We start from the raw sequence: 10,823 nt of genomic DNA, 5'->3' as shown, positions 1-10,823 counted from the left end.
TGTCACGCACCAGGCTGAGATAAGAAAAGAGCGACAAGACAAAGTCCCGTTTCTCGTGGAGCTTCTCATCAGTAGAGGAGACAGAACATGAAGAATGAAAGGAAACCACCAAGATCATGGCAGATAGACATGTAATTGCTTAAGAGATATGACAAATAATAATATTACCATAATCATCATTATAGACAGGACAACAAACTGCCGAAATGACATGATTTTAATGCTCTTTTTTGTGGCAAAATATATGTGGCATAAACTTTACTATTGCAACTAATTTTAAGTGTGTAGTTTAGTGGCATTAAGTACATTCACACTGTTGTGCAACACTCACCACCATCCATCTCCAGAATTTTTTGTCTTACAAACTGGGACTCTTTCCCTTTTAAACATCAGCTCTCCATTCCTCCCCCTCCCCTACCCCCAGCTTCAGAAACCACCATCCTATTATCTATCTCTCTGAATCTGATTACTCTAAGTACTTCCTGTAAGTGGAACCATACAGCACTTGTGTTTTTGTGACTGATTTATTTCACATAGCATAATGTCCTCAAGGTTCATTCATGTAGCATATCAGCCGGATTCTAATTTTGAATCAGGAAAAATATCCCCACCGACATTTTGGTGAAAGTAATGAAAAAACTTTTTCATTATGTAATGAAAGTGATGCACCAACATTTTAATGGTGATAAGGATTAGGATTCTAAACTTTCTGCATTTATTTTTTATTTTTTAAAGATTTTATTTATTTATTTGACAGAGATACACAGCAAGAGGGGGAGCGCAAGCAGGAGGAGTGGGAGAAGTAGAAGCAGGCTCCTGCTGAGCAGAGAGCCCGATCAGGGTCTCGATTCAAGGACCCTGGGATCATGACCTGAGCTGAAGGCAGAAGCTTAATGACTGAGCCATCCAGGTACCCCTACACTTTCTTTACTTAAACAATTCTGTGCAATGAACATGCATGGCTTTGATCATAAAAAAAGTCTAAAATTTCTGCTCTCTGTTCCTTCTGTTTTCCCTGTCAATGGTACTGCTTTACAATGTTTTCCCAGCTTTTCAATTTTCCATTGAGGTCACTTCTGCTACAGTCTACTTCCAAGGCCTGCCTGCTTATTTATATTTTATATTCTTGAGTTGAGATGGCTAATTTTATGAATTTATTTTTTATTGAGATAGAATTGACACACACAGTAGTTCCCCCTTTTACCCACGGTTTTGTTTTTGATGGTTTCAGTTACCCTCAGTCAACCAAGTTCTGGAAGCAGATGACCCTTCTTCTAACATATTCTCAGAAATGTCTAATGCAATGTCACAATGCCTGCATCATTCCCCTGACTTCATATCATCATGTAGGCATTTTGTCATCTCACATCATCACGGTAGAAGGATGAGCCCAGGACGCTTAAGATATTTTGAGAGGGGGAGAGAGAGCAAGGACATTCACACAAATATCATTGCAGTATATTGTTATAATTATTCTATTTTAGTATTAGTTAGTGTTAATCTCTTACTGTGCCTAAAATATAAGTTGAACTTTATCATAGGTGCGTGTGTATAGGAAAGAACATAGTATGTATAAGGTTGGGTACTATTTGGGATTTAGGCATGTGTAGGAAGTCTTGGAACTCTCCCCCCAAGATAAGGGGGGACTACTTTAACATTGTGTAAGTTTAAAATGGATAATGTGGTGGTTCAGTACATTTATATATTGCAATATGCTTTCTAACATCGCATTAGCTAACACTTCCACCATGTCACATTTCTTTTTTTGTGATGAGAAAAATTAAGATCTAGATTCTCAGCAACTTGGAAGTTTCTAGTACAATATTGTTGTCCGTAATCTTTATGCTGTGCAATACATCTCCAGGACTTATTTATCCATGCCTATGTATTTTGCTACTGTTTTTCCTAAATGCCTTTCTAGTGGGAAGTCTCAGCAGGAAGCAGATGCACACTCAAACTGGGTACTGTGATGACAGTTTGGTAAAGGGGCGGTGGGGAGGGGATAAGGATGGTGCAGGAGCCTGGAGCTAGCAGCGCCTGGGCAGAAACAGAGAAAGAGGAGGGAGCATTTAGTGCCAGGATTCAGAGGGGTCACTCCCCAGGACCCATGATCTAGGATCTAGGGGTACAGCCATCCTCAGTGAGTTTGTGGGGGGGAACCTGGGGAGAAAATGTCCTGAGTTCATGCTCCTCCAGCCCTCTCACCTCCTGCAAGGACTCCCTTTGCCTGAACCCAACCAGAAGCCAGAGAGCAAGGCAGCCTGTTGGTGTGATCCATAACTGTCCTAGGACACAGAATAAGGGGAGGACAGAGAGTGTTTCTAAAAGCCAAGAACTCCAGAGTTCTGCAGTGCTGCTCCTCAATCAGCGAGAGCTCTGAGGGCAGGACCACGCTTCCCTTCTCAGCATAACGCTGGGCATAAAACAGATGTTCCTAAATGCTGAATAAACATTCAAAAACCAGAAGGAGACTAATTTTTAAAATTGTAAAATATATACAACATAAAATTTTACCACCGTAATCATTTTTTTTTTTGCAGCTTTATGGAGATATAATTTACATATAACATTGTGTAAGTTTAAGGTGAATGATGTGTTGATTTGGTACATTTGTATATTGCAAAATGTTTATCACCATAGCCCTTGCAACCACTTTGAAGTCACAAATCAGTGGTTTTAAGTTCATTCACCACGTTGTGCCACCATTACCACTGTCTAGCTCCAGAACTATCTAGTTTCCATCACCCCAAAAAGAAAACCTTGCAAACATTAGTAGTCACTCCTCATTCCCCACTCCTTCCAGCCCCCAGCAACCACTAATTTGTTTTCTATCTTTATGGATTTACCTATTCTGAATATCTCATATAAATACAAATGCAGACTGAATTGGGAGGGGAAAGGAAACTTATCCCCTCATCTCTTTCTTCTTCCGCCCCATAAAATTCTGCTTGTGGTTTTAGTCACTTGCATGTCAGGCCACTCTGGTAGTAGGAAGGGTGGGTTTCAGAGAAGGAGGACCTGACCTTCCTCTTCCTTTTCCTCGGTTCCCTCTGGGGCCCTGGGAATGATGGGGAAGCTGCTAGCTGATAATGAGACCCCCTCTCCCTTAATGACTCTGGGGGCTGCGGGGATGCCGCAGGCCAGTTCTGCCCTAATTAATTAATAGGGAGCGCTTCCCACAGAGGAATTAGCCTGGATTCTTCCATCTCAGGCTCCTCTTGGCTCATCCCCTGCACAGGCCCCACCCCACAGCACGGGCAGTCATCTGGGACGGCTTGGGGATGCTCCTAGCCTGGTCTGCCCACCTCATGCTAGAATCAGAGCTGAAGCCACTTGTCAGAGAGAACCTGGGCTCAACCTCTGGTCCCATCACTTATTGATATTGATAATATGGGCGGTGACTTAACCTCTTTGAGCCCCTTCTACATCTATAAAAGGGAGCCACCAGCCTTAGGCTTACTGAGAAAATGGGAGACTCTGGGACCAGGGCCAGGGTGAGGAGAGTGAGGCACTTGTTGGAGGCATGAAAATGTAAGGGAGTGCCCTAACATTCTGCAGTTAAGAGAAATGATGCTGGAATATTTTATTGGAATATTAACTTTGAAAGGTGTTAGATATGTTTATGGCCTTGATGGTGATGGTTTCATGGGTGTCTACTTATTCCCAAACTCATCAAGTTATACACATTAAAGATAATCAGCTCTTTACATGTCAATTACATTTCAATAAAATGGTTAAAGAAAGAAATGAAAAAGGCAATGAAAGAGTGACGCTGTGTTTACCTAATTTCAAAACAGCGAAATACATCAGATTTCTTTTTTCCTTCATGAGTATTCTTTGGAGATATAGTTATGTTGTATTTTCTGAGTTCAGAGGTAAGAAAGATATTCTCCTATAAAAAAGATAAATAATATTCCAGTATCAATAATTCATCCCTCCCCCTCAAAATTCAGTGGAAAAATTCATAGCGAGCAAAACATAAAAAAAGACAGCATTAGCAAGAGTGTTGAGCCAAGCCATATGGTAGCCTGAGCAGGAGGAAAAAAATCAAGAATTCTGATCCTGTCTTTATTTGGAAAGTTGATATTTTGCTCATCGTGAATTTGGCATTTGCTTTGGTTTTTCAAAATTTTGTGTTGAAATGCTATTTATCTGAAATACTGAATTTTGGGTACCACTTTTCTTTTTATTCAGGTGGAGTTCATACCCCACAAAATTAACCATTTCAAAGACTACAGTGCAGCAGCCCTTAGCACATTCACAATGTTGTGCAGCCATCATCTCTATCCTACTTAGTTCTGGAACATTTTCATCCCCCAAAGGACATCCGTACCCATCTGCAATCACTCCCCATCCCACCTTACCACTGCGTTAGCCTGTCCTTTAACGGTGCAACAGCAATGGTGACTGACAGCTGCTACCACATCAGCACGAACCAAGTTATCCGCACCAAACTGTGCCGAGTCCTGTTTTTCACCGACTCGCTCATGGTTCGGAAAACAAAAGCCATTATTTTATTGATGGAGCAATAAAAACTATGTATCTTACTAAACCTCAACTCTTGAGTGCATGCCTTCATTTTTTCTGATTTTAATGTTTTTTTTTTTTTTAAATACTTTTGTTTTATTTATTTATATTTCTTAAAGATTTGAAAATTTATTTTAGACAGAGAGAAAAATGAAAGAGTGCAGGTTGTGAAGGCAGAGGAGAGTCTCAAGCAGACTCCATGTTAAGCATGGAGCCCAAGGTAGGGCTTGATCTCATGATCCTGAGATCAGCCCAAACCAAGAGTTGGGGTGGGGGTGCTCAACTGATTGCACCACCCAGGCACCCCCAGACTTTTGTTTTAACAGTTTTACATTCACAGTGAAAGGGAGCAGAAGATACAGAGATTTCTCATATGTCCTCTGCCCTCGCACACACACAGCCTTCCCATCATCAACAACCCCCACCAGAGCAGAGCATTTGCTGTAACTGATGAACCCCCATGGACAGACCATTATCGCTCAGAGTCCACAGTTTACGTTAGGGGTTGTGCTTGGTGTTGTACATCCTGTGGGTTTGGACAAATGTAGAATGACATGTATCCACCATTATACTCTCAGACAGGGGTGTTTCCTTCCTCTGTGATCCACTAATTCTTCCCTCCTTTTTCCCTCCCCCCTGCCAAACACTGATCTCACTGACTCTGTAGTTTTGTCTTTTCCCGAATGTCATAGTTGGAATCACACAGTATGCAGCCTTTTCAGATTGGCTTCTTTTACTTAGTAATATGCTTTTACATTTCCTCTGTGCCTTTTCATGACTTGAGAGCTTATTTCTTTACGACGTTGAATAATATTCCATTGCCTGGATGGACCACAGTTTATCTATTTGCCTACTGAAGGACATCTTGGTTGCTCCTGAGTTTTGGCAGTTATGAATAAAGCTGCTATGCCCATCTGTGTGCAGGTTTTTGCATTGACATAAGCTTTCAACTCCTTTCGGTAAATATCATAGAGTGCCATTGCTGGACAGTATGGTAAGAGGATGTTTAGTTTTGTAAGACGCTGCCAAACTATTTACTAAATGCTGTATCAGATCATGTCTTTTTAATATTCTGTAGGGGAAAATGGAAAGTGTGCATAAAGCATTTTTCTGCATGCTGAATTACTATGGTAGCTGTCTCCTGGAAAATACACCTGCATCATTGTTTGATTTGCAAGCTGAAACAGCTACTTTTTAAATGGGATACCATTTTTAGATATACAAACCTGTTACCCTGAGATTGATATTATTTGACAGACATTCTTCATAAAAGTGAAAGAGAGGGGCCTTTCACTTCAAGAAAAGCAACCGACAGTATTTTTTTTTATACCAGTGATAATGTTTGAGCTTTTAAGTGAAAACATGAATTTTGAAAAATCTGTATTTACCACCGTGATCTTGACAGCTTCCTGATGTTTAAAGGCCTTTCTTTTCTTTCTTTCTTTCTCTCTTTTTTTAAAAAAATATTTTATTTATTTGAGAGAGAGAGAGTGAGTGAGAGAAAAAGCACAAGTTAGGGGAATGAGAGAGGGAAAAGCAGATTCCCTGCTGAGCAGGGAGCTGAACAGGGATCATGACCTGAGCCTAAGGCAGATGCTTAACCATCTGAGCTACCCAGGGGCCCCTAAAGACTTCTTTAGTGAGACTGGTGGTCATACTAAACAACTGTGACTTTTGAATATTGAATAATGAAATGTGTTCATATTCAGAAAATCTGTGTAACTCAATGAACTAGTACTTTTCAAATGACTAGTACATGATTTTCAATATCATGCATGAGTAAAAGATGCCATTCAATGTATTTTAATGTTAATAGAGTAGAAAATGTTCACGGGTAGTCTCAGATCTCACACTGCAACTATACTTTAAGAAACTAAGACATTGGGTGCTTAGTCATCAAGCGCTTGTCTTTGGCTCAGGTCATGATCCCAGGGTCCTGGGATGGAGCCAGCATTGGGCTCCCTGATCAATAGGAAGCCTGCTTCTCCCTCTCCCACTACCCCTGCTTGTGTTCCCTCTCTCGCTGTGTGTTTGTCAAATAAATAAATAAAATCTTAAAAAAAAAAGAAACTAAGACATATTGAGGGACCTCTGGATAGCGCAGTTGGTTAAGCATCTGACTCTTGGTTCCAGCTCGGGGTCCTGAGATTGAGCCCCATTTTGAGCTCCACACTCTGCAGAGAGTCTGCTTAAGATTCTCTCTCCATCCAATCCCGATCCCTCTCTCTCTCAAACAAATAAATAAATCTTAAAACAAACAAAAAAGAAACTAAGGGAAGCCTGGGTGGCTCAGTCAGTTTAGCGTCTGTCTTCAGCTCAGGTCATTGTCCTGGGGTCCTGGGATCAAGCCCTGCATCAAGCTTCCTGCTCAGTGGGGTGTCTGCTTCTCTTTTTGGCCCTCCCCCATCTCATGCTCTGTGTTTCTCTCACTCGCTCAAATAAATAAACACATTCTTAAAAAAAAAAAAAAGAAGCCAAGGCATATTAAATTTTGGTATATTCTCAAAGAATAGCCACAAGTATCTGAAAAATTGATTAAAATATTCTCCTTTTTAAGGGGCGCCTGAGTGGCTCAGTGGGTTAAGCTTCTGCCTTCAGCTGGGTTTATGATCTCGGGGTCCTGGGATAGAGCCCTATGCGGGACTTTCTGCTCAGCGGGGAGCCTTCTTTCCCCTTTCTCTCTGTCTGCCTCTCTGCTTACTTGTGATCTCTGTCAAACAAATAAATGAAATCTTAAAAAAAATTCCTCTTTTTCCAATTACCTGTCCATGTGAAGTTAAGTTTTCTTCATACACTTCAACTAAAACAGCACATCATGACAGATTCAAGGCAGAAGATACCCATTCTCATTATTCAAGATTATTCAAGATTCTCATTATTAATAATTAATAATAATGAGAATCTTATTCGAGATTCTCATTATTCAAGACAGTTTTGTTCTATAAAGTTGCTGCAAATACTGAATTAGTGAATACTGAGCCACTGCCATCAGGGAGAAATACGGGGTTAGGTTTCTACAAGCCTGTGTCACATTTTTTACAACCAACCATTCACCAGTCAAGCTTAACTCTGTTTTATGTGTGTTTCTGTGTAAAGACACCTTATTTAACATATGCTGTTGGTTTGTTAACGTAGAATTCACAACCAACAGCACTGTAACTCATGCCGAGTGAAGCTTTTCTAGCATAGGTTTCTCAGTGAGGCACACCACAGCCTTCTTGTGCTAACCAACCCTAGATAGTACTCAGCACTACACTTTAGGCCATTTTAAACAGCAAAACCAACAAAGAGCACACAAATGTGAAAAACACGGTACTAAATAGACTGTAAAAAGGACATCTTCTACTGCACAGCATCTGAAACACGAAGGCAGAACACAGCCCTGTTCGGCTTCAGCTGGGAACGTGCATGCCAGCCAGTTCAAATTTTGTATCTCTGTAAGCATGTCTGCTAATGGTCACAAAGTGCCACAGGTATTGATTTTGGGGTCATATAGAAGTTCAAGTGAGTGGGTGACTTGTAAATATGGAATCCTCACATAATGAAGATTGACTGTATGAGAATCCCTTCCTTCCTTTCTTCTTCTTCTTCTTTAAAGATTTTATTTATTTATTTGTCAGAGAGAGAGCACAAGCAAGGGGATCGGCAGGCAGAACAGACAGAGGGAGAAGCAGGCTCCCCCATGAGCAGGGAGCCCGATGTGGGACTCAATCCCAAGACCCTGGAATCATGACCTGAGCTGAAGGCAAATGCTTAACGACTAATCACCTAGGCATTCCTCCAGCTTTCTATTAAGTGAGATATGAAAGCAATTTGCAAAAGTGTAAAACGTTACTTGTCTTCTCATAATTTTTTCTTGTGTTGGAAAATATAATTATTTTTCATAGAATATGCTATTTTTTTAATCAAAATTGATTCATTTCTCTTATAGGTGTAGTTAGAATTATCACAGGTGGACAGATTAATAGTGCAAATCCATTATACTCAAAAACTATCTTTTTGGTAGTGGAGATCATCAAAAGACAGAGGAGCTCACTGAAACCAGTTAAACATCAACTAATGTCAGAAACCCTGTTATTAATTATTTTTGCATTAAACAATAGGGTCCCAGGGAATAGATACATTCCTTGAAATGGGATTAACCTTTTTAAAATTTATTTTTATTAACATATAATGTATTATTTGCTTCAGGGGCACAGGTCTGTGAATCATCAGTCTTACACAACAGAATATGCTATTTAGATGAACATATAATGAGTTTATTTTAGGTTAAGATGAATAAGTAAATATTTTAAAAGCTTTCCCAGCCTTAACTTCTAATACAGTGAAGATGGATAATTATAATCCACAGATGAAAACTTTTCAATGTCCCATGATCTTTTTAATCAACAGACACACTTTCTTAGAAGAGTTTTGGATTTACAGAAAAATTGAAAACATGGTACAGAGAATTCCCATATTCCTCCTCAATGATTTCCCCTCTCTTCTATTAGTATGATACATTTATTTCAATTAGGGAGCCAATATTGATACATTATTATTAAAGTCCACACTCTGTGGAAATGTCCCCCAGTATCCTTTTTCTGTTTTGAGAGCCCCTATGGGACTCACATTTCATGAGGCTACTCTTTGCTGTGACAGTGTCTCAGACTTTCCTTATGTTTGATGGCTTGACATTTTTGAGGAGTACTAGCTCAGTATATGATAGGATGCCCCTCTATTGGAATTTGATTTTTTTGAAGGTATGATTAGACTGCGGTTTTGAGTTTTGGAGATCCACTGTAATTGTTAAAAGTGTTTTAAAAAAAGGGAGGTGCCTGGGTGACTCAGTTGGTTAAGTGACTAACTTGATTTTAGCTCAGGTTGTGATTTCAGGTTTGTGATCCCAGGGTCAAGGGATTGAGCCCCAAGTTGGGCTCCACACTGAGCATGGAGCCTGCTTTAGATTCTCTCTCTCTCCCTCTGCTCCCCACTCACGCGCTCTCTCTCTCTCTCTCAAAAAAAAAAAAATTAAAAAGAGTGTAAAGAGGTTCTGAGAATCAACCATTTCAGAACTTCTCCAATTTAGTTATTATTTTGTGTAAAAGAGCAAGGGGTGCTCTGTCTACTTCCCTGCTCAATACCCAGCTTCTAGCACAGCCTAGCCCCACCATGGACACAAGATAAATATTTGTGGAGTGAATGACTACGAAAGGCGGGAGCTCTAGGCTCAGGCTCAGAGACCAGAATCTTCCTGCACAGCCCCTGACAGAAAAAGAGGGAGTGGGAAGGGTTCAGGGAGGAGTTGCAGGTGTGGTCCAGGAGAACCTGTCACCTAGGGCAGGGGCGCAACCTTAGCCACACACTGAAATCACTCAGGGAGCATGAAACGCTGATGCCTGATCCCCACACAGGGACACTAATGGAATTGGTCTAGGGTGCCACTTGGGCATCAGAATTTTTTTTTTAAAGATTTTATTTATTTATTTGACAGAGAGAAATCACAAGTAGATGGAGAGGCAGGCAGAGAGAGAGAGAGAGGGAAGCAGGCTCCCTGCCGAGCAGAGAGCCTGATGCGGAACTCGATCCCAGGACCCTGAGCCGAAGGCAGCGGCTTAACCACTGAGCCACCCAGGCGCCCGGGCATCAGAATTTTTAAAAGATCCCTTGGTAATCATCAGGTACAGCTAAGTTTGAGAACCACCTATCTGGGGGAGGGGTGCTACTGTCACGGAGGTGGGTAGGGTAGTATAGAGAAAGATCTGGAACTCAGGAGGTTGCTCCCTGCCTGTGTGACTTTGGGAAAGTTACTGAACCTCTCTGAAAGGCTTTCCCTTCATCAAAGGGGGGTAGTGGTATCTACTTCAGAGGGGTGTGTAGATTAACTATAAGCAAAAGAGCCTGCCCAGGCTAGGAAGTTCCCCTCAACAGTTGTTCGATAACAACAACAGCAGTAACAAACATATACTGATTTTTATGACCTGTGGGGCTGAGACCTCAGCTCTTGAAAAGGGCAGTTAGCTTTCAGGAGAGGCAGAGGGGGGTTGGAATCGAACAAATCGGTGTCGTTTGAGAAGAAACGCACGATCAACTTTGCCAGGTGCACTCTAAAGACAGCAAAGAATAATATTAATTACAACAATACAGAAATTATTCGTCTCCCATCTGTACGATGCTTCATGGGGCTCGCAGCATTTCCACACTCACGCGCTCGAATTTTTCTCAGCTTTAATTTTCTGTGGGGTCGGCCAAGTAATCTCCGTTGTTTAAATAAGGCCAAGCTCAAAGAGGGAGAGGGGCTGGCTCAAGGGCACACA

This window comes from Mustela nigripes, chromosome 2 (assembly GCF_022355385.1).
Source record: "Mustela nigripes isolate SB6536 chromosome 2, MUSNIG.SB6536, whole genome shotgun sequence".
NCBI classification, from domain to species: Eukaryota; Metazoa; Chordata; class Mammalia; order Carnivora; family Mustelidae; genus Mustela; species Mustela nigripes.
This window is presented reverse-complemented; position numbering follows the sequence as displayed.